We start from the raw sequence: 25,868 nt of genomic DNA on the forward strand, positions 1-25,868 counted from the left end.
TCTGTCTCTCTTAATTGTGCACTTTGGAATTCTCGCTCAGTGTGTAACAAACTCTCCTTCACTCATGACTTTTTCCATTCTAATTCTCTTAACCTCCTGGCTCTTACTGAAACCTGGATCCAGTAGTCAGACACTACCGCTGCTGCTGCTCTTTCATATGGGGGCCTACACTTCTCTCATACCCCAAGATCAGACAATAGAGCAGGTGGAGGCGTTGGTCTGCTCCTATCACCAAAATGTACCTTTCAGGTTATCCCTCAACTACCCTCACTAGTCTTCCCTTCTTTTGAGGTCCATGCCGTCAGACTCTACACCCCCTTCTCCATGCGAGTGGCGGTGGTGTATCGTCCTCCCGGCCCCTCCCATCAGTTCCTGGATCATTTTGCCACTTGGCTTCCACATCTTCTCTCCTGTGATATCCCTACCCTCATCATGGGAGATTTCAACATCCCCATTGCTCTTCCACTATCCCCATCTGCTACTCACCTTTTATCTCTAACCTCCTCGTTTGGCCTTTTGCAGCTTACTAATTCTCCAACGCATGAAGACGGAAACTCCCTCGACTTGGTCTTCTCTCGGCTTTGTACAGTGGATGATTTTGCAAACTCCCCTCTCCCGCTCTCTGACCACAATCTTCTTTCATTCTCTATCAAGAGCTGCCAGGCTGCTCAGGTCACCCCCACTGTCCATATTTATAGAAACATACAGGCCATTAACACCCAGAAACTTATGAAGAACTTGCAGTCTTCATTGGCCCCTATCTCCTCCCTCTCATGTCCTGATTCTGCATTGAAGCCTTACAATTAAACACTTCAAAGTGCCCTGGATTAATTTGCACCCCCTATAAATAGAACACCACAACACAGGCAGCGACAACCCTGGCACACCCTGCAAACACGTTTCCTGCAGCGGTTCTCCAGGTGCGCCGAACGTCTGTGGAGAAAATCCAATCTACACGAAGATTTCATCCATTATAAGTTTATTCTTCGAACATACAACACTGCCCTTCACCTCTCCAAACAAGCCTATTTCAACACCCTCATCACCTCACTGTCCAATAACCCGAAACGTCTCTTTGACACTTTTCATTCTCTACTCAACCCAAGAGTACAGACCCCAACCACGGAGCTCCGAGCTGACGATCTGGCCAATTACTTCAAAGAAAAAATTGACCAGATTCAACAGGAAATTATCTCCCAATCCCCTCACACCATGCACTGTCCTCCCTCCCCCACTGCATCTAGCTCACTCTCTGATTTTGAACCAGTCACAGAAGAAGAAGTAAGCAGGCTCCTTGCATCTTCTCGCCCAACCACTTGCACCAGTGACCCATTTCCGTCACATCTCCTCCAGTCCCTTTCCCCTGCTGTCACCCCTCACCTAACTAAAATATTTAACCTCTCTCTCTCCTGGTATCTTTCCTCATTTAAGCATGCCATCATACATCCACTACTTAAAAAAACATCCCTCGACCAAAACTGTGCCGCTAACTACAGACCTGTCTCTAATCTTCCCTTCATCTCTGAACTCCTGGAATGCCTGGTCCACTCCCGTCTTATCCACTGTCTCTTTGATAACTCTCTTCTCGACCCTCTCCAATCCGGTTTCCGCTCTTTACACTCTACTGAAACTGCCCTCACTAAAGTCTCTAATGATCTACTAACAGCTAAATCAAATGGTCATTACTCCATGCTAATTCTCTTGGATCTCTCTGCAGCATTCGACACTGTGGATCATCAGCTCCTCCTCACTATGCTCCATTCCATTGGCCTCAAGGACACCATTCTCTCCTGGTTCTCCTCCTATCTCTCTGACCGCTCCTTTACTGTACCTTTTGCTGGCTCCTCCTCTCACCTTCCCCTTGCTGTTGGGGTTCCTCAAGGATCGGTTCTAGGCCCCCTCCTCTTCTCCTTGTACACTGCCCCTATTGGTCAAACAATCAGTAGATTTGGTTTCCAGTACCATCTCTATGCTGATGACACCCAATTATATGCTTCTTCTACTGAAATCATGCCAGCCTTACTAGAAAACACCGGCGATTGTCTAAGCGCTGTGTCTAACATCATGTCCTCACTATATCTGAAAATGAACCAGTCAAAGACTGAACTACTTGTGTTTCCTCCCTCTACTAATGTACCTATACCCGACATTGCCATTTCTATGTGTGGTTCCACTATTACTCCCCAGCAACATGCCCGCTGTCTTGGGGTCATACTTGACTCCGAGCTTTCCTTCGCCCCCCACATTCGATCACTGGCTCGCTCTTGTCACATTCATTCTCTTCTCGACTATTGTAACTCTCTTCTAATCGGTCTCCCTCTTACCAAACTCTCCCCTCTACAATCTGTCTTGAATGCTGCAGCCAGGATCATATTCCTCACCAATCGTTACACCGATGCCTCTACCTTGTGCCAGTCATTACACTGGCTACCCATCCACTCCAGAATCCAGTACAAACTTATTACCCTCACCCACAAAGCCCTCCATGGCTCAGCACCACCCTACATCTCCTCCCTTGTTTCAGTATACCACCCTACCCACGCCCTCCGCTCTGCAGGTGACCTGAGGTTAGCATCCTCAATAATCAGAACCTCCCATTCCCATCTCCAAGACTGTGCCAATTCTTTGGAATGCACTTCCCAGGTCAATATGATTAGTCCCCAATCCCCACAATTTTAAGCGTGCCCTGAAAATGCATTTATTCAGACTGGCCTATCGCCTCAACACATTAACCTAATCTATCCCTGTGTGGCACAGCCAAAAGTTTTACCATAGCCAGGTTCCCCGCATCATGTTCCCACATGCTTTATGCATCTATTAGCCCTCTGTGTCTGTACTGTTACACACTTAACATTATGGCTGGTCCATACAATCAGGGCAACTGTTACCACCCACCTTTCGTGTCTACCTCTTTCCTCATAGACTGTAAGCTTGTGAGCAGGGCCCTCATTCCTCTTGGTATTTGTTATAATCTATGTGATTATTGTTATGCTGTAATGTCTTTTGTCTGTACAAATCCCCTCTGAAATGTAAAGTGCTGCGGAATATGTCGGCGCTATAGAAATAAAATTTATTATTATAGATAAGGAGAAGGATCCGCAGCAGGCATTGACATCACAGCAGCGGTTATCTGGCAGGCCCGTAGCTGTCCAAAAACTTTGACCAAAAAATAAGAGTTGCAGGACAGCTTGGCCAGACGGTCAAGTTACCAGAGCGTGCAAGGCCAGAAAATGTCTACCATAGTAGGAAGAGTGCAGTGTGGCACTTCTTTGTCCAAAATCCTACTGATGAGGCAAAGGTTACCTGTAAGAAGTGCGGAAGGACCTTTAGCCAAGGTAAACAGCTCAGAAATTTGCATACCAGTTGCATGCCTTGACATTTTATCCAACATGCACTTGCAAGCGTGGACGGACAACAAAACGTCAGGTAGCACATGTGCACCTGCTCTGACTGAAGGTAGCCAGCAACGCTCCATCACTTCCCCCACTGTAACACCACTGCCACCGTTAAGCACACCACCAGCACTAAATGTTGAGGTGTCGTCGCAAGGCCAAAGCACTCAGGGAATCACAATGGTTTGGCAACACAACACTGAATCTAGGCCATCACCACCAATACCATCACCAACCCCCTCTCACTCCGTCCGGTCCACCACTACTTCTCCCATATGCAGCTCTCCAGTACAGCTCTCCCTACCAGACACTCTGAGTAGGACAAGAAAGTACTCATCCTCTCATCCGTGTACACTGTGTTTGAACTCCTACATTGCCAAAGAAATCTCGGTAGAGATGATGCCCTACCGTTTGGTTGAAAGCGAAGCTTTCAGCAAGCTCATGGCCTACGCTGTTCCATGCTATGACCTACCCAGTCGGTAATTCTTTTCTCGAAAAGTCATCCCAGCCCTCCACTTGCATGTGAACGACCGCATTGTCCATGCACTCAAGCAATCAGTGAGTGGAAAGGTGCACCTCACAACAGATGCATGGTCCAGTAGGCATGGCCAGGGCCGTTACGTGTCCATCACTGCGCACAGGGTTAATGTGGTGGATGCAGGCTCCTAAGGGGAAAACCGCGGCGGTGAAACAGTGCTGCCTAGCCCACGGTATAGAAAACAGTTGCCTGTAGGCTTTCGAGCCTCCTCCTCTATAAGCGAAAGCTCGAACACAGAGTGCAGTCGCACGAGCACTCCATCCGCAGCTGTCCATGTCTGCCCTCAAACTGCCTGCCTGTGTATCCTCCCACAAATGCATTACAGCCTGCCTCTGTTCACACAGCCGCTCAACCATGTGCAGGGTGGAGTTCCACCTTGTTGCAATGTCTAGAATTAGGCGGTGCTTGGGGAGGTGGAGCAATCGCTGCAGCTTCTGCATACGACTGGAGTGTACGGCCAAGCGACGGATGTGCGAGCACAGTCTTCGCACCTTATGGAGCAGGGCTGTTAACTCCGGATAATTATTAAGGAAGCACTACACCACCAGGTTCAAAGTGTGAGCCAGGCAAGGTATGTGTGTGAGTTTTGCAAGGCCTATGGCTGCCACAAAATTACGGCCGTTATAACTGACTACCTTGTCTGGCTCAAGATGTAGACTGCCCAGCCATGATTCAATTTTTCGTTGCAAGTAGTCGGCCAGTACCTCCGCTGCAGCGATTGCTCCACCTCCCCAAGCACCGCCTAATTCTAGACGTTGCAACAAGGTGGAACTCCACCCTGTACATGGTTGAACGGCTGTGCGAACAGAGGCAGGCTGTAATGCATTTGTGGGAGGATACACAGGCAGGCAGTTTGAGGGCAGACATGGAATTGTCGGGTGTGCAGTGGTCAAAGCTAAAAGACCTCTGTAAAGTCCTTCAGTGTTTTGAGGAATGCACATGGCTGGTAAGCGCTGATGACGCCATCATTAGCATGAGCATCCCACTTATATGTCTGATCATGCAAAGTTTCACGCACATTAAGGAACAGGCGTCTGCAGCGGAGGAGGAACAGGAGGAAGAGGAGGAGGAGGGAAGCCTTGCTGACAGTCAGCCATTGTCTGGTCAGGGAACTGTCCTGAATGAGGTGGAGGAAGAAGAGGAGGAGGATGAGGGGGATGATTATTTTGGGCAGGAGGATGCTTTTCAGGGGGCAAGAGAAAATGTTGGCGTTCCAAGGTCAGGTACAGGGTTTGTGCGTGACTGTAGGGATGTTGATTTTCCAGAAAGTGCTCCTCTACCCAGCAGTGGCAGTGCATTATTGACACCTGGAACATTGGCCCACATGTGCGATTATGCCTTGCGGATCCTAAAAAGGGACCCCCGCATTGCCAAAATGGTGAAGGATGACGACTACTGGCTGGCCAGCATCCTCGATCCATGCTACAAAGGCAAATTACACAACATCATGCCACAGGAGAACCTAGAGATAATATTGGCTAACAAACAAGCAACTCTGGTAAACCGTTTGTTTGAGACTTTCCCAGCACACAGCAGCGGTGCTGTTTCTCCCACGAGCCGTAGTGGGCACAATGGAAGAGGTGTTCGTGGTGCACACAGCCGAAGTGGCGTTGGAGACAGGGGTTTCATGACCATAATGTGGACTGATTTCTCAAGTACCGCTCACACGACTGCTAATACTGCATTGATTAAAAGTGACAGGAGACAGCAGTTGTCAACTATGGTTACAAACTACTTATCCTCCCATATCGATGTTCTCCCTCACAGGTCATTCCCCTTTGACTATTGGGCCTCTAAACTGGACACCTGGCCTGAATTGGCACAATATGCCTTACAGGAGCTCGCTTGCCCTGCTGCTAGTGTGTTATCTGAAAGAGTCTTCAGTGCTGCTGGATTAATCTAGACTGAAAAAAAGGACCCGTCTGTCGACCCAAAATGTTGATGATCTAACCTTAATCAAAATGAACCATGCAAGGGTTTCCAAGGATTTTGTCCCACCTTTCCCTGATGACACCTAGGTTGCCAGAAAACTGCCTCGCTTTTGTTCTCCTCTTCCTCTGACTTGCACAATTCCACCATTTACAGCTGCTGAATGTCCAGCCTACACATCAGCATATGCCATTTTTTAAGCCTCCCTAACTGGGCTGCCAACCCACCCCAAGGGCTGAGGTCAACACCTGGCGCACCCGGGCAATTGCCGTTGCTCTGAACAGTTGGATGGGCCCACTGATGGCAGACTGCACTGGCACAGGGCCCCTCATAGTATAACACAGTGTCTCTGACGGTGGGGGGGCCCACTTGCCATCACACACACCAGCATACTATGAGGGGCACTGTGCCAGTACCGTCGCCCATGAGTGTGCCCCCCCTGCATGGCCACAGCACTTGCAAGTTGCAACACTCACCTCTCTGTGTTCCACCGCTGTGTAGTCTGGGCAGTTAAATCCTTCACAGGGACAGCCAATAGAAATTTGGTGTATTGATCGATGATGGTTAAGATGTAGCTATGGCCTGTCCTGCTGGCCTCTACCTTCAGATGATACTGGTGTACGCCTCGAATACCTTTCCCTTTTTCTACTTTTTAAATTCTGGTGTAATACATACTGAGCCTGTGAGTGTCTGTGTCTGACTCTGGAAGTGTAGACGGAAGTTTACAATTCCCTTTAGACTGGATACATCTGGTATGTGCTGATACAGTACCTTTGTTCAAAATCTTTTATTAAAGTATCATCCATAGTGAGTGAGCGTGTGTGGTTTCCGCCTTCTATATAGACGGTGAATCGGAGATACCAATTTTTACTCGATACAGCTTGTATCTTGTTATACAGTACCTTTGGTCAACATTTAGTGTAACGGTCACATCCATACTGAGTAAGCGTCTGAGAGTGACTATGGGACTATGTATACAGAGATTTTAATTGTACCCTATAATATATATACTTGCTATCTTGTTATCCAGTACCTTTTTAACAAGATTTTTTCTTATGGTCAGACCCAGACTGAGTGAGCGTGTGAGGGTGACTCCGGAAATATATACAGAGATTTCAAATTTGGCCAACACTGATTACAGCAGTACACTTCTGATACCGTAACCTTTTTTGCTATTTAGATTCAGGTGTAATCCATAATGAGCCTGTGGACATCTGTCTGTTACTCCAGAAATATATTTGGAGATTTAAGATTACCCCAACAATTTATACAGCTGTACGCTTTTGTTACATTACCCATTTACAGCTTTTCATATTCTTGTGTAATCCATACTGGGCCTGAGAGCGTTTGTGTCTGCCTCCTGAAATATATACGGAGAGTCAGAATGTTTACTCTATACTATATATACCTTGTATCTGGTGATACTGAACCCTTTTTCAACATTTTATTTTATTGTGTAATCCATACTGAGCCTGTGAGCGTCTGTGTATGACTCATGAAATAAGTACAAAGATTTACTGTTATCCCTAGACTGTATAGAGGTGTACGCTTCTGATACAGTACCATATATCTGCTGGTATTTTGGGTCCATTTTTCAGAACATGAGGAAGTATGGTGGAAGAGGACATGGACGTGGGGGGCCACCTGTTAGTGATGGTGGTGGTTGTGCATCTGCTGGTAGTGCCAAAAACACAATAGCAGCTAGGGCAGGAGGTGTTGAGCCTGCGTCATGGTGTAGCTCCAGAAGGCCTGTAAGGCTCCCTTTTCTGGGAGTAGGTAGATTGCTTTTAAAGCCAGAGCATCAGGAACTGGTGTTGCCTTACATTGCTGAAACAGCCTCCAGCTCTATCGCCTACTCTTCTGAAGTTTAAAAAAATCCAAGCACTGAGTCGTCAGTGCAGGCTTCTGGTCAGGAGCAACCCCTTTCCTTGTGTCCTTCACCCACATCAAAAGTGAAGGATGCAGCAGCACACAGTTAAGATAACTCCATGGAGCTCTTTTCACATACCATGCCTCAGTTCATTAAAAATGGGGCCCATCATATACAGGAGCATTCCAAATGGGGGACATCAGACACTGGAGCAGCATTTACAGGGCCCATTATACACTGGAGAATTAGAAATGGAGCCCATTATATATGGAGCATTATTAGGGCCCATCATGCACTGGAGCATCATCCATGAGGCCCATCATATACTGGAGCATTCCAAATGGGGGACATCAGGTACTGGAGCAGCATTTACAGGGCCCATTATACACTGGAGAATTAGAAATGGAGTCCATTTTATATGGAGAATTATTAGGGCCCATCATACACTGGAGCATCATCCATGAGGCCCATCATATACTGGAGCTTTCCAAATGGGGGACATCAGACACTGGAGCAGCATTTACAGGGCCCATTATACACTGGAGAATTTGAAATGTAGCCCATTATATATGGAGCATTATTAAGGCCCATCATACACTGGAGCATCATCCATGAGGCTCATCATATACTGGAGCATTCCAAATGGGGGACATCAGACACTGGAGCAGCATTTACAGGGCCCATTATACACTGGAGCATTAGAAATGGGGACCATGATATATGGAGCATTATTTGGGCTCATAAGACAGTGGAGCATCATCCATGGGGAGCAACATGTACTGTAGCATTATGTGGAGCTCATCATATACTGTATGGAACATTATATGTGACCAATTATTCTGTATGGAGAAGTATATGGGGCTCATTATTCTGTATGGCGCACAATGTGGTGGCGATAATACTGTATGGAGTAATATACTGTCCTTTTTTTGAGCTATTGTAGAATTTAAAATAGATCAGTCATGTCATGTCATGTAAGCAGTGAAGTATTTTTCATTGTACTATGCCTATATTTCTGTGCCGTATCGGAGCATCATGAGTTGTGGTATGTGTTAAAGGGGCGCACTGACACTCTTTGGCCCCGGCACACGAAAACCTGGAGCCAGCCCTACCCCCCCACATTTTTAGCCAAATAACCCCCAGTTTTCAATGCGTAACTATTATTATGAAGTAAATTAAGGTTGACAAGCTTCAGTAATAAGAATTGATGTTTTTGGCATTGAAATAGGCACTGTAGGTGTGTTTTCTGTCCTCCACTCCCTGCCAACTTTGCTTCCCTATTGACTTGCATTGGGTTTCGTGTTTCAGTCGGCCTCCGACTTTTCCCTATTGTCGGCCGATTTCGTTCGACCTGACTTTTGTGAAAGTCGGGTTTCATGAAACCCGAGTAGTCCCTAAAAAGGCAAAGTTGCTCAACTCTAGCAGGAAGCAGACGGCAGAGGGAGAAGCAGGAGCTGCCGCTGCAGAGAAGACCGTGCGGCCAGGAGGGGTGAGTATGATGGGGGCAGAGTAATATTCACCTGTCCCCATTCCAAGCCATGCACCGCTGTGTCTCCGGGTCCTCCTGCTGTGACGGCAGAGGGAGCGATGACGTAGTCAGTGTGCACCCTCTGCTGTCACTGCAGAGAGCCAGGAGACAGAGCGATGGACTGCTTGGAATGCGGACAGGTGAATATCGCCGGTGCCGGGGGCTCAGGACACCGACACCTGGCTCCCCAACGATGGAGGGGTGAGTATGTCATTTTTTTTATTGCAGCAGCAGCGGCAGCATATGAGGGGTATTTATGGAGCATCTTCTTGGGCCAGCATGTGCAGCAGCATATGGGGGTATTTATGGAGCATCTTCTTGGGCCAGCATTAACCCTTGTGCAGCAGCATATGGGGGTATTTATGGGGCAGCATTAACCCTTGCGCAGCAGCGATATATGGGGGATATTTATGGAGCATCTTATGGGGCAGCATTAACCCTTGTGCAGCAGCATATGGGTGGTATTTATGGAGCATCATTAACCCTTGTGCAGCAGCATATTAAGGGGGGTATTTATGGAGCATCTTATGGGGCAACATTAACCCTTGTGCAGCAGCATATTATGGGGTATTTATGGAGCATCATATGGGGCAGCATTAACCCTTGTGCAGCAGCATATTATGGGGGGTATTTATGGAGCATCTTATGGGGCAGCATTAACCCTTGTGCAGCAGCATATGGGGGGTATTTATGGAGCATCTTCTTGGGCCAGCATTAACCCTTGTGCAGCAGCATATGGGTGGGTTTTTATCTGTGGAGCATCTTCTTGGACCACCATTTAACCCTAGGCTTATACGCAAGTCAATAAGTTTTCCCAGTTTTTTGTGGCAAAATTAGGTGGGTCGGCTTATACACGTGTCAGCTTATACATGACTATATACGGTAATAGGGCTCTGACAGACCTTCTACTACAGGCTATCCACCAAATGCAGACCTAACTTGAAGTCTCATTTGAAAAAATTATTGTCATGCACTACTGAAGTGGCATAAATTTCCACAGAGTAGAAACAGTATAATAAGCCTCTAACACACCTTCCACTACAGGCACAGAATCCACGACCAAAGTGGCATAGACTGCAATAACATGAGATCAATGTGATTGGGGTGCAAATATCTTTGGAGATCCAACACTTGTTCATTTTGATGAAAGTTAGGCAGTCTGCACTTTCAAGAAACAGCCGGATGCTCTTACCCATCAGGACTCAACCAGCAGCGCTGAAGACACATTCTGAGAGAACGCTGGTTGCCGGTCATGACAAAACTTCCAAGGCGTGACAGAGGAGCTCAGGCCTCTCTTCCATTTTTGAAGACCAAAATGCAAAATGGTCTAAATTCCCTCAAATGGCAATGATTTTTGAGCTTAAGATACTCCTGCACCATATTTTCCAATCATTCACAACATGTCAGACTTGCATTCTGTTCTGCTGATGCAAGGGCGGTTCTAAAAAATTTGTGAATTGACTAACAGAAATTGCTTATGCCACTTACTGCTGCTGCTAATATCTTTGCGATAATGCCTTGACGTTCCCGGGGTTGGATGTCTAGAACCGCGATGCACACTGTGTGCTTCATTGCTGTCTTGGGAAAAACCACACTTATGATTGTCTACAAGTGTGTTTCGATACTCCAGCATGTGTGTGTCCCTTTCCATGGGAGGAAGCATCTGGCAAAATGTACTCTTGCACCGTGAATCTAACAGTGCCAACCTAGTAGTCAGCATCATTTCTAATTCTAAGAATATGGGCATCATGTTAAAGTGCAGCAAAAAGGTAGTCATGTGTCGGGCGCTTCCATGAGTTCAAAGTCCATGATGTGTTGGGGGTGGGGTAACACTCAAGGTTACTTCCTTTGACCCCATCCACCAACCATGGACAACAGAGAGGGGATCATCCTCTTCATCTCCCGACTGTTGCGCTTCCATCACCTCTTCCTCCTCAATTTGTTCCTTGGCTCCTGCACCTTTACTAACAGTATGTCTGGAACCATGAGCCCCTCTTGATCGCTGTAATCCACCCTGCCATGGTACCCACCTGTGCGATGACAGTCCAGAACTTAGAGATATTGTTTTCACCCTCCCTCATCTCAGCCTACCACCCTACCCATGCCCTCCGTTTTGCTAATGACCTGAGTTTAACATCCTCAATAATCAGAACCTCCCACTCCCGTCTCAAAGCCTTTTGATGTGCTGCGCCAATTTTTGGAATGCACTAACCAGGTTAATTCGATTAATCCCCAACACCCACAGTTTTTATTGTGCCCTAAAAATACATTTGCTCAGATTGGCCTACCGCCTCAACACATTAACCTAACTATCCCTGTGTTGCTCACTCGGACCTCATTCCTCTTAGTATCTGTTTTGATTTATGTGTTTATTGTTATGCTGTAATGTCTATTGTCTGTACAAGTCCCCTCTAAAATGTAAAGTGCTGCGAAATATGTTGGCACCATAGAAATAAAATTACTATTATCACTTCTGCATCCTCCTCTGCTTCCATCTCTTCCTCTGGGACCACCACCATTCACGCAGACTATTCAAAGTGTGCCCCAGCATGAAGATGACCGTAATAGTGATGCTGATGATCGCATCATCAGCACTAACCATCTTAGTAGCCATTTCTAAACTGTTCAGAAGGGTGCACAGGTCCTCCATCTGTACCCACTCAGCAAGCATGATATGCACCACATACTGCGTTGTCTCGCAGTAAGGACATTCTGCACCAGGGCTCATCATTGTTGCCACAGTCGCTAAAACGTGCAGAGCGGAATTCCGTTGTGTCAGATAATAATAAATCAAATGGTTAACTGGTAGGTCAAAAGACCTCTGTAGCAAAGCAAGTCGATAAGCTGCGGGGTGAAATCTTTGGAAGTGAGCATACAGGGCTGGGGTTCATTGAAATCATATCTGACTGTTTTGCTATGATCTTCTATGGCCGTCAGGCTTTTTAACTGTTTTAAATATATGTTTTTGGCATGTGCTTTGTCTATTAATAAAAAGCTTTGTTATTACTATGGTGAGCCATATGTATGCATACTTCTTTATCTTCGTCTTTGCATTATAATTATTTGATATTCATTTGGTTGATCCCTACATCATTGGATGGTTCCCACTATAAATTTATCCTTGGAAGTGAGCATACAGTAACATAGCTTTCTGCAGCAGTGCATCCAGGCCGGGACAGTGGCGTAGAAATTGTTGTACCACCAGGTTGAGGATGTGAGCCATGCAAGGCACGTGTGTGAGGTTTCCCCAGAATAGGGCCGCAACAAGGTTTGCACCATTATTGCCCATGGCATTCCTTGGCTCCAGGTTCAGTAGAGACAGCCATTGCTCTAACTCTGCCTGGATAGCTGTCCACAACTCTTGAGCTATGAGACTGTGATCTCCAAGGCATATTAATTTATAAACTGCCTGAACGTAGTGGGCCCTGGCTATGCAGTAAGGAGGTGGGGGTTTCTCTCTACACTGTTGAAATTTGTGTCTTATTAAGGGAGAGGTTGAGGGCACAGGTGGAGGCCCTAGAGGAGGTGGTGGAGCCAGAAGAAGTAGAGAAAGTGTTAGATACAGATGTTTGTCTCGCAAGCCTTGGAAATTCCAAAATATGTGGTGCAGCCACCTAACCTCCTGCCTCAACAGCCTCCAGAGTCACCCAGTGCCCAGTCAGCGAGATGTAATGCCCCAGCCCATGTTTGTTCATCCAGGTGTCAGTGGTGAAATGCACCCTTACAGACATAGATTTCTTCAGGGAATGGATGATGCTGTCGGTAATCAATGGACTGCGACGGCCATCAACTTTCAGAAAACTTCTGTATCCACCAGTCATAAAGGCAACATTTCCGTGGCCAACAAATTGAAGATGGTGGAGTTCAAGCTCTTAGCTTTGGCATGTGTTGGAGGAAACATTCTTTTACGTGATCACAACTACAGGACCGAGGGCTGGTTGCTGTGCTGAGAGAGGGAGGAGTAGAGTGAACAGTACAAACTACTGGACTGCAAGTGAAGTGCTAGCGGAGATGTTATGGTGGATTGATAAAAATGTGTTGCAGTTGGGTCGCCCTCCCAGGGCTGTGGGGTACTCGGTACCGGGCCGGTGTCGGTGGGATGTGTCACAGCAGCGGTGACCCGGTCCGTGGCCCTGGGCACCCAATTAATGGGGGAAGTTGAATGGTAGAATGTAGTGAATGGAATAGTTCGTGACATCACCTGTGGTATTCGGCAAGTGAGATGTTAGGCCGATGCTGAATGCAGATCCTCTGGGGCTGGTGGTGTGTTGCAGCCAAGATGGCAAAGCTCCCCACAGGTGGAGCTGTAGCCCCAGGGCAGTGTAGATGTAGGGGAAGAGGAGAGGCACAAGCGGTGTAGAAGCTGGTACCCAGATGTAGCGGTGCTGGGTGCGTTGGCACAAGAATGAATGGAGGACATCAGGGATTGTAGTTCCAAAGCTTTACTCACAGTCTGCAGTACACACAGGTGCCTGCCTCCATGTCGTGTCAACCTCCAGGCAAGATGGAATGCTCCCTTCCTACACTCCACCAACATGTGCCTTTCTGAACGTCTCCTCTATAGCACCTTTAAGTGTGAAGTACTCCTAGTACTGAGTTACACTGGAGTGCCTCCTGACAGATGTTCCCAAGAACTCTACTTGTACGGCAGACAGCTGTAGCCTGCTTCGTGGACTCCTTACTCCTGAGTCCCGGCTCTCTATCCAAGTTGCTGTTGTGCCCCCAAGTCCTAGATGGGAGTAGTGCATTTACAGCCCACTACTCCACCGGTGTCTGCCGCAGAACCATTAGTGTCCGTACAACCTCGGGGACTGGGCCCCGGCCTTGTGCTTAGAACTTCTAGGCAGGGTTCTTCCTCTAACCCATGTCCTCTGTTTTCCCTTTTACTCCTACGTTCCGTACTTGTCTTTCTTTCTTATGGAAGATCAGGTTTCAGTTCAATGTCTTTCTCCTTCTTTCCTTTCCTGTGCCAGCAGACCCAGGTCACTCAGGTCTGCTGCAGCACCTCCTTCCTCCATCCCTCTCCCAGGGATCTTCTTTCCTCACTCCTCTCTGAGTGACTCTCCGACTGACTCCTCAAATTCTAAACCTTCCCCCTCTTTTATGTATTCTAAACTCCACCCACCTCCCAGCACGTTTCGTGTTTCCAAGCAGGGAACCACCAAAGGTGCTCTGCTACTGTCTAAGCAAGGAGCCGCAATGTGGCTTTGCTGATCTACTCTGCTGTGTGGGGTGCGAGTGTTGGAGCGTGGTCAGGAGCCTCCAACTTACCTGGATGGTGGGGCACCACACCTCAGGAGGAGGTGCAGTACCTCTGTGGCGACTGAGCCTCAGGGGCGCCACACACTAAGTTACTCAAAAACTGCAGGCATGTCCAATTCCGTAACAGCTGGCGGGCTTACCCCGACTGTAGGGGGTAAACAAGTGGTGTTCTTGCGGCCGGAAACCTGTGTGAGAACACTTGGCAGGTGATAGAGGAGGGAGAAGCAGCAGTTGTGACGATCAGTGTTTGATGAGGCCCGCTAGTCCACATTTTAGTACATTGAAATTCCTAGACTATGGCTGGTTTCACATTAGCTTACTGTGGCTCTGCAGAGGGCTGCATACTTCCTCCCTGAAGCTCTGCCCACTTCCGCACTTCTTCCGTTTTGGTCCGTCTACTTCTGCATGCGTCCTGCGTACCTATCTTTAACATTGGGTATGCAGGACATGAGGATGTATGCGGATGCATGTGGATGCGCCTGCCGTCTGCGCAAAATGCAACTTGTTGCATTCTCGTGCGGTCGGCGGGCGTGTCAAAACAACGCATCCACATACATCCGCATGCAGGATGCAGGACGCATGCAGAAGTAGGCAGACCGAAATGGAAGAAGTGCGAAAGTGTGCGGAGCTTCAGGGAGGAATTACGTAGCTCTCTGCAGAGCCCCGGTACACTAATGTGGACCTAGCCTAAGGCATGTTGATTACACATATGCTGGTCCATGCATGTAGTTGTCAAATTATTGCAATTTTTGCCTCTACTGAGTTTTTTGTTTTGTAAATTTGGAAGATAGTTGGGTGATCCTTTGTGGTCTCAAAAAAGGCAAAAGGCACAGGCTAGGCATTCCTTGCCAACCCTGAGTACTGCAGACTCGTGACCAGTGCTAGCCACAGCCCAAGTTATCATAACCTCCTCATCTTCCTCCTCTTACTACTCAGCTTTGTACCACTTGGTTCACACCAAGTGGGATCTACAACCTCATCATCATCCTTTCTGCTCTCCTACTCTTCACTCTGAGAGTCACCCTCCTCCTTTTACTGCTCTGACAGCACAGTACAGTCCACAAGTGCCTCTGGTATATGAGTCTCATCAGGTTCACCTCCACCTCCGGTGGTTAACATCTGGTGATCAGGGTCTGGATGGTGCTCGGACCCTACTACGTCCAGCCCAAGATCCAACTTGAAAAATGTTGGGCATCTGTGAATCTTTGGAGCAGACCTCTGATGCCCATGGAATAGAATGTTTGAACAGCTCTGCACAATGGCCCTTCTGTGGTTCTCTACAGTCAGTTGGGTGTTTGGAAACTTGTGATTTGGGAGGAAACAAGGGTGATTGGAGTTCCGCCTCTGAGGATTGTACTGTATGTGATGTTAAGGTGTAGGAAGAGGAAAAGAGGCCACTTGATGCAGTGCTTGACATCCACTGGAGCAAATGCACTTCTTGACCCTCATCTACAAGGTGTACCACTGTGTGTTTGCCAAAGAAAGGGAGTGGGGTAGGCTGTCCAATATCAAATGTTGTCAGTGTTCTTTGGATAGGACGAGACGGTATTTGTTCGTTTGAGCTTTCATTAACATTAAAACCTAACTGAACACCAAGCCTATTTCCACTTCCACCACGAGCTCGCTTATTCCTCACTCATGTTGTATGTACCCTTCTCGTCTTGTAACCTGCTATTTCACAACCTTAGGCCCACACTTGTCAGTCTTCAGTCCCAAATGATTTGGATTAGCAAATAGGGCCTCATGGCTGAACCTCAATATTAGGCCTAAAGATTTTTAAGAGGAAATGTTGCCTCCTGACTCATCACTGCAACACAGTTTTATCCAAAACGATTTGGATTAGCAAACAGGACCTCCTGTCTGAACCCCAAAATTAGACCTAACAATTTTTAAGAGGAAATGTAACCTACTGACTCATCACTGCAATACAGCTTTTTCCCAAACGATTTGGATTAGCAAATAGGGTCTCCTGGCTGAACCCCAATAATAGGCCTAACAACTTTTAAGAGGAAATATGGCCTCCTGATTAGAGATGAGCGAAGGCGTTTGGAAAACAATTGCTAATCTCAAATTTGTCATGAACGTAGCACATTCGGATTTGTGTTCGCTTTCACAAGCATTTTTACTCAAAGTCGGCAAAAGTTGGTAACAGTTGGGTAAATCATCACGTTTTCACTGATGCTTTTGTTTTACTTTGGCTATGATAGTGGTGCTGTATGATGGTTGTAGATTCCACCTGGTGTATGAGGTTGTAGATCCCACCTGGTGCGCAGCCAGAGGTATGTAGCTGAGTAGATCAGCAGATGAGGTGGATGAGCAGGAAGATGAGGAGGGTATGTTTCGGCGTACCGCAAAGACACGAAGTGACGCAACCATGACAAGAACTGCATCCTGAGCCCCAATTCTGCCTGTGGCCAGCACCGGTCAGGGGTGTGCAGTTCACATGGGTGGCAAAGGTTGCCTAGCATTGGTATTTTTGGAGACCACAAAGGATGACCCAACAAAAAGTGCAATAATTTAACAACTACATGCTTGAACCGGCACATGCGTGATCAACATGCCTTAGTGTGGGAATATCAGTATGCTAACATGCAGGCTAGAGGGCCTCGCCAACCACCAAACCATCCCAATAACCCCATCTTCTGCTTCTTCCTCCTCCATCACCATTCCAATTGTTCATACACAGATTTTCCGGCCGCAGAACCTACAATTGTTTACTAATCACAGTCAGGGTGAGTGAGAGATAGTCAGCTGTTACAGAAATAGATATGACTGCTGCTTTTGTGTCACCTAGCGCAACACATCTTTCTCAACTGACTATAACATCTACGCCTGCACCTCACTCACAGTTCAACAGTTTGTCCTGTTCTACCTATTCCGCCCTCTCTCACCATAACAGCCAACTCTCTGCAGTTGTTGTCACTTAAAAGAATGTTTCCTCCTACACATGGCAAAGCTAAGAGCTTGAACTCCACCATCTCCAACCTGTTGGCCACGGAAATGCAGCCTTTCTTCCTGGTGGATACAGATGGTTTCTGAAAGTTGATGGCCTTCGCAGTCCACCAGTACCAGTTGCCCAGTTGACTTTACTTCTCAAAGAAGGCTGTGCCTGCTTTACACCACCATATCGCTGACATCACCCTTTCCCTGAAAAAATCTAAGTCTGCCAGGATGCATTTCACCATTAACACCTGTCACGATCAGGGGTGTCACCTTTGGCCGCACACGGCTATCACATGGGCAGGGGGCTTATCTTAGTTATCTCTCCATTGCCACAATGTGATGAAAAACAGCAAGCTAGTCTTGACCTATCAATTTACCGCAGGGGGGCTTATTTTAGTTATCCCACTGCTGCCAACAATGAGTTACAAACAGCTTCTGTATATCCCACTTTTTAGTTCCGCTTTGGAACTTGCAGCTCTCCAGCACCCCCTTTACCCTCAGGTCAGTCAGGGAACTGCACCTAGGATAATTAGTCGCTGAACGGGCTACTTGTTGTGCACTGGCTATTAGGTCTGCTGCAGCGAGGGAATTATAAAGGCTCTGGCCGCAGCCAGACAATCAGCTTATAAAACCACTTCCATCACTGCCAGCTAGCCCACCTAGCCAAGAGCACACTTCGCTGCCACCAGCTTCCGATTTCTATATTAATAATTAAATAAATAAAGAGGTACGAAGCCAACCCAGATTAGTAGCGTAATTAACTTTTAGGCACGTGAATTTGTTATAGAGCAAGGAGATACGAGACTAATAATTTTATATTTTACTCCAAAAAAGGTAGGCAGTGTTTACAGAAGGTATAAAAGATTTTACAAAATGAGACAATTAAATTATGTACACAGCACTTACAAACAAAAACAAGAGAATTAACAGAAGAAAAGAGGCACTCACATGTTACTTAGATCATTTCAGGCAAAACCATGCTGGTAGGAGGAGCCAGATATCACCATGCATTGAGGGGTCTGGATGCCGCAGTTTTCCCAGGCTAGAATGAGGGCTTTCCTGAGTGAAAGTGACTCATACCCCTGGGCTTGTGACATCACAAAAGGGGCTGGCTTGTGGCGGTCCTCCCCCTGCTTTCAGAGTTACAATCTGGCTATGAAAACTATAATAATCATATCTCGCAGAGGGTACATCGTATAGAAATGCACATAGTATCATCTTATTCAGCTTGTCGCTGACATTCATTCAAAACCAAACACGAAGCATCTGGCTGCCTCAGCTGTGCAGGAGTCCACTTCTCGGATTCCGCTGAAGCTAGAACTGGGAAAAACACAGGCTAAATCGACCCTTCGAAGGACATCCCGGATATGTAGTTTATATTTTTCTATCACAACCTCACATCGCTTTATGACCAAATTATTAGATTCTCATTATTACCTATGAGAAGTCCTCACATGGTGGAAAGAGAAAGATGCTCCCTGCTGTGAGGAGGGAAATTACTCACTGGTATCTCAGGTTACACTGAGTGTGTGTGCAGGCTGAGGGGGGAAGCAAGGGGGGTGGACAATGTCAGGCTGTGAGTGAGCAGAAATTTGCAGGAATGACAGGCAAAGGGAAAAGAACAGGGGGGTCAAACCCTCACTACTGGCATAGCAGGGATCAGTATGTGAATAGCAGATTCTGGATTGGTCCGGAAGGTGTGATAATAGGAAAAAATACATGACACTTTACATTATCGTTACAACACCGAACGAGTAAACATGGACAGGGGCGTTATATCTTGCTGACTGGGCATTTGGTGACTCTGGTGACTGTGGGGCAAGTGGTCAAGGGGCTGCTCCACAAATGTTTGAATCCCCAAGGCTTGTAGGACAAACCTCTATATCTAACCTCTATAGCTAATAGTTCTTCCACTCCTCCTGCCTCCTCCACCTCCTATAGGGACTCCACCTGTGCCCTTAGGAAGACATGCGTTCCAGAAGTGCTGATAGAATCTCCCCCACCTCCTGACTTTGCAGCCAAGGCTCACCGCAATCAGGCAGTGTTTAAATTAAAATGTCTTGGAGATCGCAGTCACACAGCTCAAGAGTTGTGAACAGGTATCCAAGCTGAGTTAGAGCAATGGATGTCTTCACTAAATCTGGAACCAGGGAAGGCTGTGTGTGATAACTGTGCAAATCTGGTGGCAGCCCTATGCCGTGGCACCCTCACACACATGCTTTGCATGGCTCATATTCTCAACCTGGAGGTACAGCAATTTCTATGCCTCTATTCCGCCCTGGATGCACTGCTGCAGAAACCACGGTCACTATATGCTCACTTCCGATGATCGCACCATACAGGTAATCTACTTGCATCGCTACAGAGGTCTTTTGCCCTGGTGCAGTATGCCCTTTTACACAGCCTGGGCCAATGCAGTCCGGACGTGGGGCAAATCCCGCTCGTGGAGTGGGCACAGGTGAAGGACTTCTGCACCCTTCTGCACAGTTTGGAAATGGCTACCAAGATGGTTAGCACTGACGATGCCATCATCAGCATCACTATTCTGGTCATCTACATGCTGGAGCACACTCTGAATAGTCTGCATGAGAAGATGATGGTCCCAGAGGAAGAGTTGGAAGCGGAGGAGGATGCAGAAGGGATAACAATATCTCAAATATCCAGACTGTCGTCGCACAGGCGGGTGCCATGGGAGGGTTGCTTACAGAGATCAAGGTTGCTCATAGTATCAGACAAACTGTTAGTGGAGATGCTAGATCTGAGGAACAAATTGAGGACAAAGTGATGGATGTACAACAGTCAGGAGAAGAAATGGATTATGATACTCTCTCTGTTTTCCATGGTTGGTGGAAGGGGTGGAGGAAGCAACCTTGAGTGTTACCCCGCCACCAGCAAAGAATGGACTTGGGCCTCATGGAAGTGCCCGACACAAGTGCCTTCTTGCTGAACTATATTCAACATGATGCCCGCATTCTTAGGGTTAGAGATAGTGCTGACTACTGGGTTGACATTCTGTTAGATCAACGGTACAAGAGTAAATTTAGCTAGATGCTTCTTGCCCCTTGGAAAGGGATGCTTGCATGCTGGAGTATCGAAATACGTTTGTAAACAATTTTAAGAGTGGTTTTCCCCTAGATAGCAGTGAAGCACACAATGTTCATCCCAGTTGTAGACGTCCAACCCCATGAACATCAAGATCTCAAAGCCAAAACATTAGCAGCAGCAGCAACAACAGCGGAAGTGTCATAAGCAATTTCTGTGAGTTGTTCAACACATTTTTAGACAAGCCCATGCACCAGCAGAAAAGAGTACAAGTCTGTCACGTTGTGAATGACTGGAGAGGATCGTGTTTGAGTATTTGGAGCTCAATATCAGTGTCATCAGGAGGGGGGTTAGAGCCTTTTACATTTTGGTCTTCAAAAATGCAAGAGTGGCCTGAGCTCACCTGTCACGCCATGGAGGTTTTGTCTTGCCCGGCAGCCAGCGTTCTCTCATAACGGGTCTTCATCGCTGCTTGTGGTGTCCTGACAGATAACTGCATCCGACTATTCCCTCAAAATATAGACTACCTAACGTTCATTAAAGTTAACAAGTCATGAAACTCTGACTTTTGCACCACAGCCGCAGATTGTCGCAGACTAAACAATAGTTTTGTTGTTTTTAGTGTCATGTATTGATCTCATGTTATTGCAGTCTGTGACATTTTTATGGTGTCTTCTGTGCGTGCTGTTGCTACTACTGCTGATGTTACAAACAATTTTTTGAAATGTGGAGACTACATTTGGTCTCCATCTGGTGTGCTTCCTGTGGTGGAAGGTGTGTCAGAGGCCTATTATACTGTTTCTACTCTGTGGAAATTGATGGCACATTAGTGATGTGTGACAATTATTTTTGAAAATGTGGAGACTCCAAGTTGAGTACCATCTGATGGGTTGCCCATTTAGGTAGGTCTCCGAGACATGCAGGCCTGTGCTTACTTTAAGTCAACTGCCTGTGCTACTTTCCTTACATTTTTCTATCAATAGTAATCTATAAAATTGATGTTTTGTGCCATATGAGTGTGGCAGGAATGAAAAAAAAAAATTGGATGTGTTGCATGAGGTGTGAGGTCTCCCAGCTAAGAAGGCTTACACCGCTCCCTTAACCACCAGGTCCTCATTAAATCTTCAATTCCAAGCTGTTATTGCTGGGCCAGAGAAACACTGACGTCTGAAAAAGCCCTTAGTCATTTACCGAACTTTTGGCAATTTTTGCCTATTTTTAGGAAAAATGCTCAGGAATCCAAACACAAATACAAATAAGCTTCTTTCATGCCGAATTTGAGATTGGAGAACGTTTTCTGAACAAGTTTGCTAATCTCTAATCCTAATCACCTAAACTGTTGTGTTAAATTCATAAATAATCTTTGGTTACGTTACCACTGTGTTCTCATTTTCTTCACTGTGGCATCTGTCCACCTGTTTACACATGCCAGACTTAATGAAAATGCATGCAGGAGTAAAGCCCCCATTACACACTGCCATATCGCTAGCAATATCGCTGTAAAGTCACCGATTTTGTGACGTTGCAGCAATATTGCTGGCGATATCGCTGCATGTGATACTTACCTCCGACTGGCTCCCCCGCTGGTTATGGCTGATCGCGCAAGAAGCTCCTGGACCATTCCTTGTCGGTCACTTCCTGCGGCGCTTCCTGCTGTGACGACGAGCGACGCGTGGAGCCGGGCGGGAGGATGCAGGATCGCCGCATCTGACAGGTAAGTAGCGATCCCCGTCCCCAGCGATGTCGCTGGTGAGATCTGCCTGTGTGGCAGCTCACTAGCGACCACCTAGCGATGCACCAGCGATCCTGACCGCGTCATATCGCTGGTCAGGATCGCTGGTGCATCGCTAGGTGTAACGGTACCCTAAGATGTGCCAAATTAATTAAGAGGCGCATACTACTTAATGAATACGGAGCACATTACAGCTAACTTGTGCTTTCCTTAGAGTTCTTCCCATCTTGGACGGGAATATATTTCTGGCAAAAGTTATGCATAAGTTTTCACTTATGTTCCACCCATACTTTGCATACGTTGAAGAAGCTAGTCAGGACTGGCATAAAAACGCCAAAAGTTGTAAATTTTTGCAACTTTTTAAGTTGTTTTATTTACTTAATCTGGAATAAAGTTTGCCTCTTTGTGTTTGATTTCTTCTTTTTTTACTTGACCTCCAATTTCTTTTTCTATGATTTGATGGACAAATCAATCTAAATACTGGAGCAAAAGGTGTATCTTCAGTCACTGATGATTGAATCTCCTTCAGTTCATCCAGTCTCTAGTTTATCTGGCTAATTATTCCTTCTTTATGAGGTCATTTTAAGCAAGCTGATAGACAGCAAATGAGAATTAGTAATTTTTTCCAATTTTCCACCAATGTAACTAGGGAAGCAACCTCCCAACTAGTGAGCAAAACTCTTGTTTGATGGGTGCTTGTTTTTTTTTGTGTGCATACAAATCATTGTTATCGGCAGAACATGACTCTGTGTAAACTGGTGATAATAAATACTATATGCGAAGATTGAAAAGATTGCTCTGAACCCATCTTTGCACATCGGCTTATGTTGACTGTCTGGTAAACAACAGCTGAACGGCTTCAATATAGTCAATTGGCATTAGTTAATTGGCGGAAATCAGCCAGTACAATTGGGTCTTTCAAAGCAAATCAAAAAGGAACCTGTTGGTATCTAAAATGATAAATCTAAAATTACCAAACAGCTCAAATTTATCAATTAGCCATATGCCATGACACTTGTACTACCCTCTCTGGATATTTCTGAAAACTCCCAAGTGCCACCCCAACAGTAGATTCTATAATCCGGTTCTGTCACCCATCACCAGACAATGTATTAAAAATCCCATTATATTCTACTCTCTGAGAATTTTTGATGGTGTGAAATATTCATCTGGTTTCATCTCCCCACTTCTGAAATGTAGCTTCTTTTGTAGTAACTCTCTGGCTGGAATTACCAGGACCATCACCTTCCTGCTACAGAAATGTTATGATCTGCTAATATTTTGAATTTTCTAAAATGTATAGCTTTTCATTTGATCCTAGTTTCCTCGGCCTCTAAGAAATGTTTACTTAGATGTAGATCATCTTTCTTTTCTTTATTTCTGTGTTGTATTCAAATTTGATTTCCCTTTTATATTCATATTCATCATATGTTAGTAAATGACAATCAAGCACGGAGTCCACTCACACAAAAACTCGATGTTCTCAGATTTGAACCTCTTGCAGAAGAGGTATCCTTAATACGTTATCCCCATATGGCCGAGGCCAATGTAATTCTGCCATTGCTTTTTTTGGTTTTACTATGTACAGTGTCTTGAAAAAGTAATCATTCTTATGAAGTTTTCCACGTTTTTTCATATTACACCCACAAACTCAAATGTATTTTATTTGGAATTTATGTGACATTAACCCAAAGTAGCAACTGTTTGTGAAGTGCAAAGGAAATGATACTTGATTTTCTAATTATTTTAAAAATATAAATCTGAAAATTGTGAAGTGCATTTGTATTCAGCTTCCCTTAGTCAATACTTTGTAGGAAAACCTATCTCTGCAATTACTGCTGCTGTCTTTTGAGGTCTTTCTCTTCCAGCTTTGCACATCTACAGGCTGAAATTTGTACCCATTTTTCCTTGCAATTTAACCCTAGCTAGGAGAGATTGGATCGAGGTGTATGTGAACAGCAAATTTCAAGTCTTGCCACAAATTCTTAATGCGATTTAGGTCTGTAATGTGACTGAGCCATTCACACACATGAATATACTTTAATCTAAACCATCCATTGCAGCTTTGGATGTATGTTTAGGTTTGGTTGTCCTGCTGGAAAGTGAAGCTATAACCCAGTCTCAAGTCTTTTGCATCCTTTAACAGGTTTTCCTCCAGGATTGCCCTGTATTTAGCTCCATCAATTTTCCTATTAACTCTGACCATCTCCATGTCCCTGCTGAAGAAAAGCATTCCTACATCATGATGCAAACACCACCATGTTTGACAGTTGGGATGGTATTTTCAGGATGATGTGCAATGTTAGTTTTCTGCCACAGATAGAATTTTGCGTTTAACATTGAAGTGAACCTGTCATCAGGATTTTGCTACATAAACTACAGCCATTGTCAGGTTGGCACCATTACAATGAGTAAAATGATTCCGGGGTTGATGAAATCCGTCTTGTGGTTGCTGTTTTATCTGTATGTGCAGCTTTCAGTTAATGAGCTTTGCATGCTCTGTGGTGGCATGTAGTCAGGTGTTTATTTGGTGCGATGTTCATATATTTATCCTTTTGGCCTTAAATGACGGGTCACTGATCTTTCACCTATTTTAAAAACTGCACTTGTGCAGTTCATATTGTAGATTGTAGCGCTCCCCTTGCTTGGAATGTCAGTTGAGGTGGACCACCATGTCTTGGTAGGTTTGCAGTTGCATCATAATCCTTCCATTTTTAGGTGATGGGTTGAACAGTGCTCAGTGAAGTGTTCAGAGTTTGAGTTATTTTTTAATAAACTAACTCTGCTTTAATCTTCTTCATAACATTATCCCTGACCTGTCTCGTGTGCTCCTTAATTTCCATGATGCTGGTTGATCCTCAAAGTTCTCAATCAAATCTCTGAGGCCTTCACAGAACAACAGAGAATACATTACACACAATTGAACTCAATTTACTAATTATGTGACTTCTGGAGTCAATCGGTTACTCGGGATTTTATTTAGCGGTATCAGTCTACAGAGTGCTGAATACAAACGCTTGTCACAATTTTCAGATTTACATTTTTTAAAATACGTAGAATACCATGTATAATTTTTTTTTTACATTTCAAAACAATTGTTATTTAGTTTGTTGGTATCACATAAAATCTTAATAACATATATTTAATTATTTATACAAAGAGGAATGCGAGTCCATGCTATTCGATAAAAATATACATTCATAAAATGGGTTTAAACATACAAACATATAGACAAAAATGGGCAAAGTTAGAGGTTAGATGCTGTATACAGTATATAAAATAAACCTAGGGTAGAAGCCAGCAAAGTGATCAAAGAATACATATGATAACCATCCTATTGAAAGTCAGGGTGGTAATACATACAGTAGTTACACTGCACATATATCAATAAGCATTTAGTGTAGCTTTATATGGACTGAAAATATGTATTAGTATAAATATTAATGCTAAATCAGATATAATTGCACATCCATCTTAACCCCTGCGCTAGAAGTCAAAAGTAATAATATGCATAACATCACCGGTGACATGCAGTTACGTAGGTCCATATAACGCTGCACTGAATAAATAATGATATATGTGCAATATAACTACCTTATGTATTACCACGCTGACTTTCAATAGGATGGTTA

At 45.4% G+C, this 25,868-nt stretch overlaps 1 protein-coding gene across 1 annotated transcript in view; it reads right to left on the reverse strand.

Moving 5' to 3' along the window:
• Positions 1-25,868, reverse strand: part of LOC141098593 (cytochrome P450 2C5-like) — a 164,327-nt gene that overhangs the window by 109,855 nt on the left and 28,604 nt on the right. The window lies entirely within an intron of this gene.

This window comes from Dendrobates tinctorius, unplaced genomic scaffold, assembly GCF_039654945.1.
Source record: "Dendrobates tinctorius isolate UK_male_01 unplaced genomic scaffold, ASM3965494v1 ptg000093l, whole genome shotgun sequence".
NCBI lineage: Eukaryota > Metazoa > Chordata > Amphibia > Anura > Dendrobatidae > Dendrobates > Dendrobates tinctorius.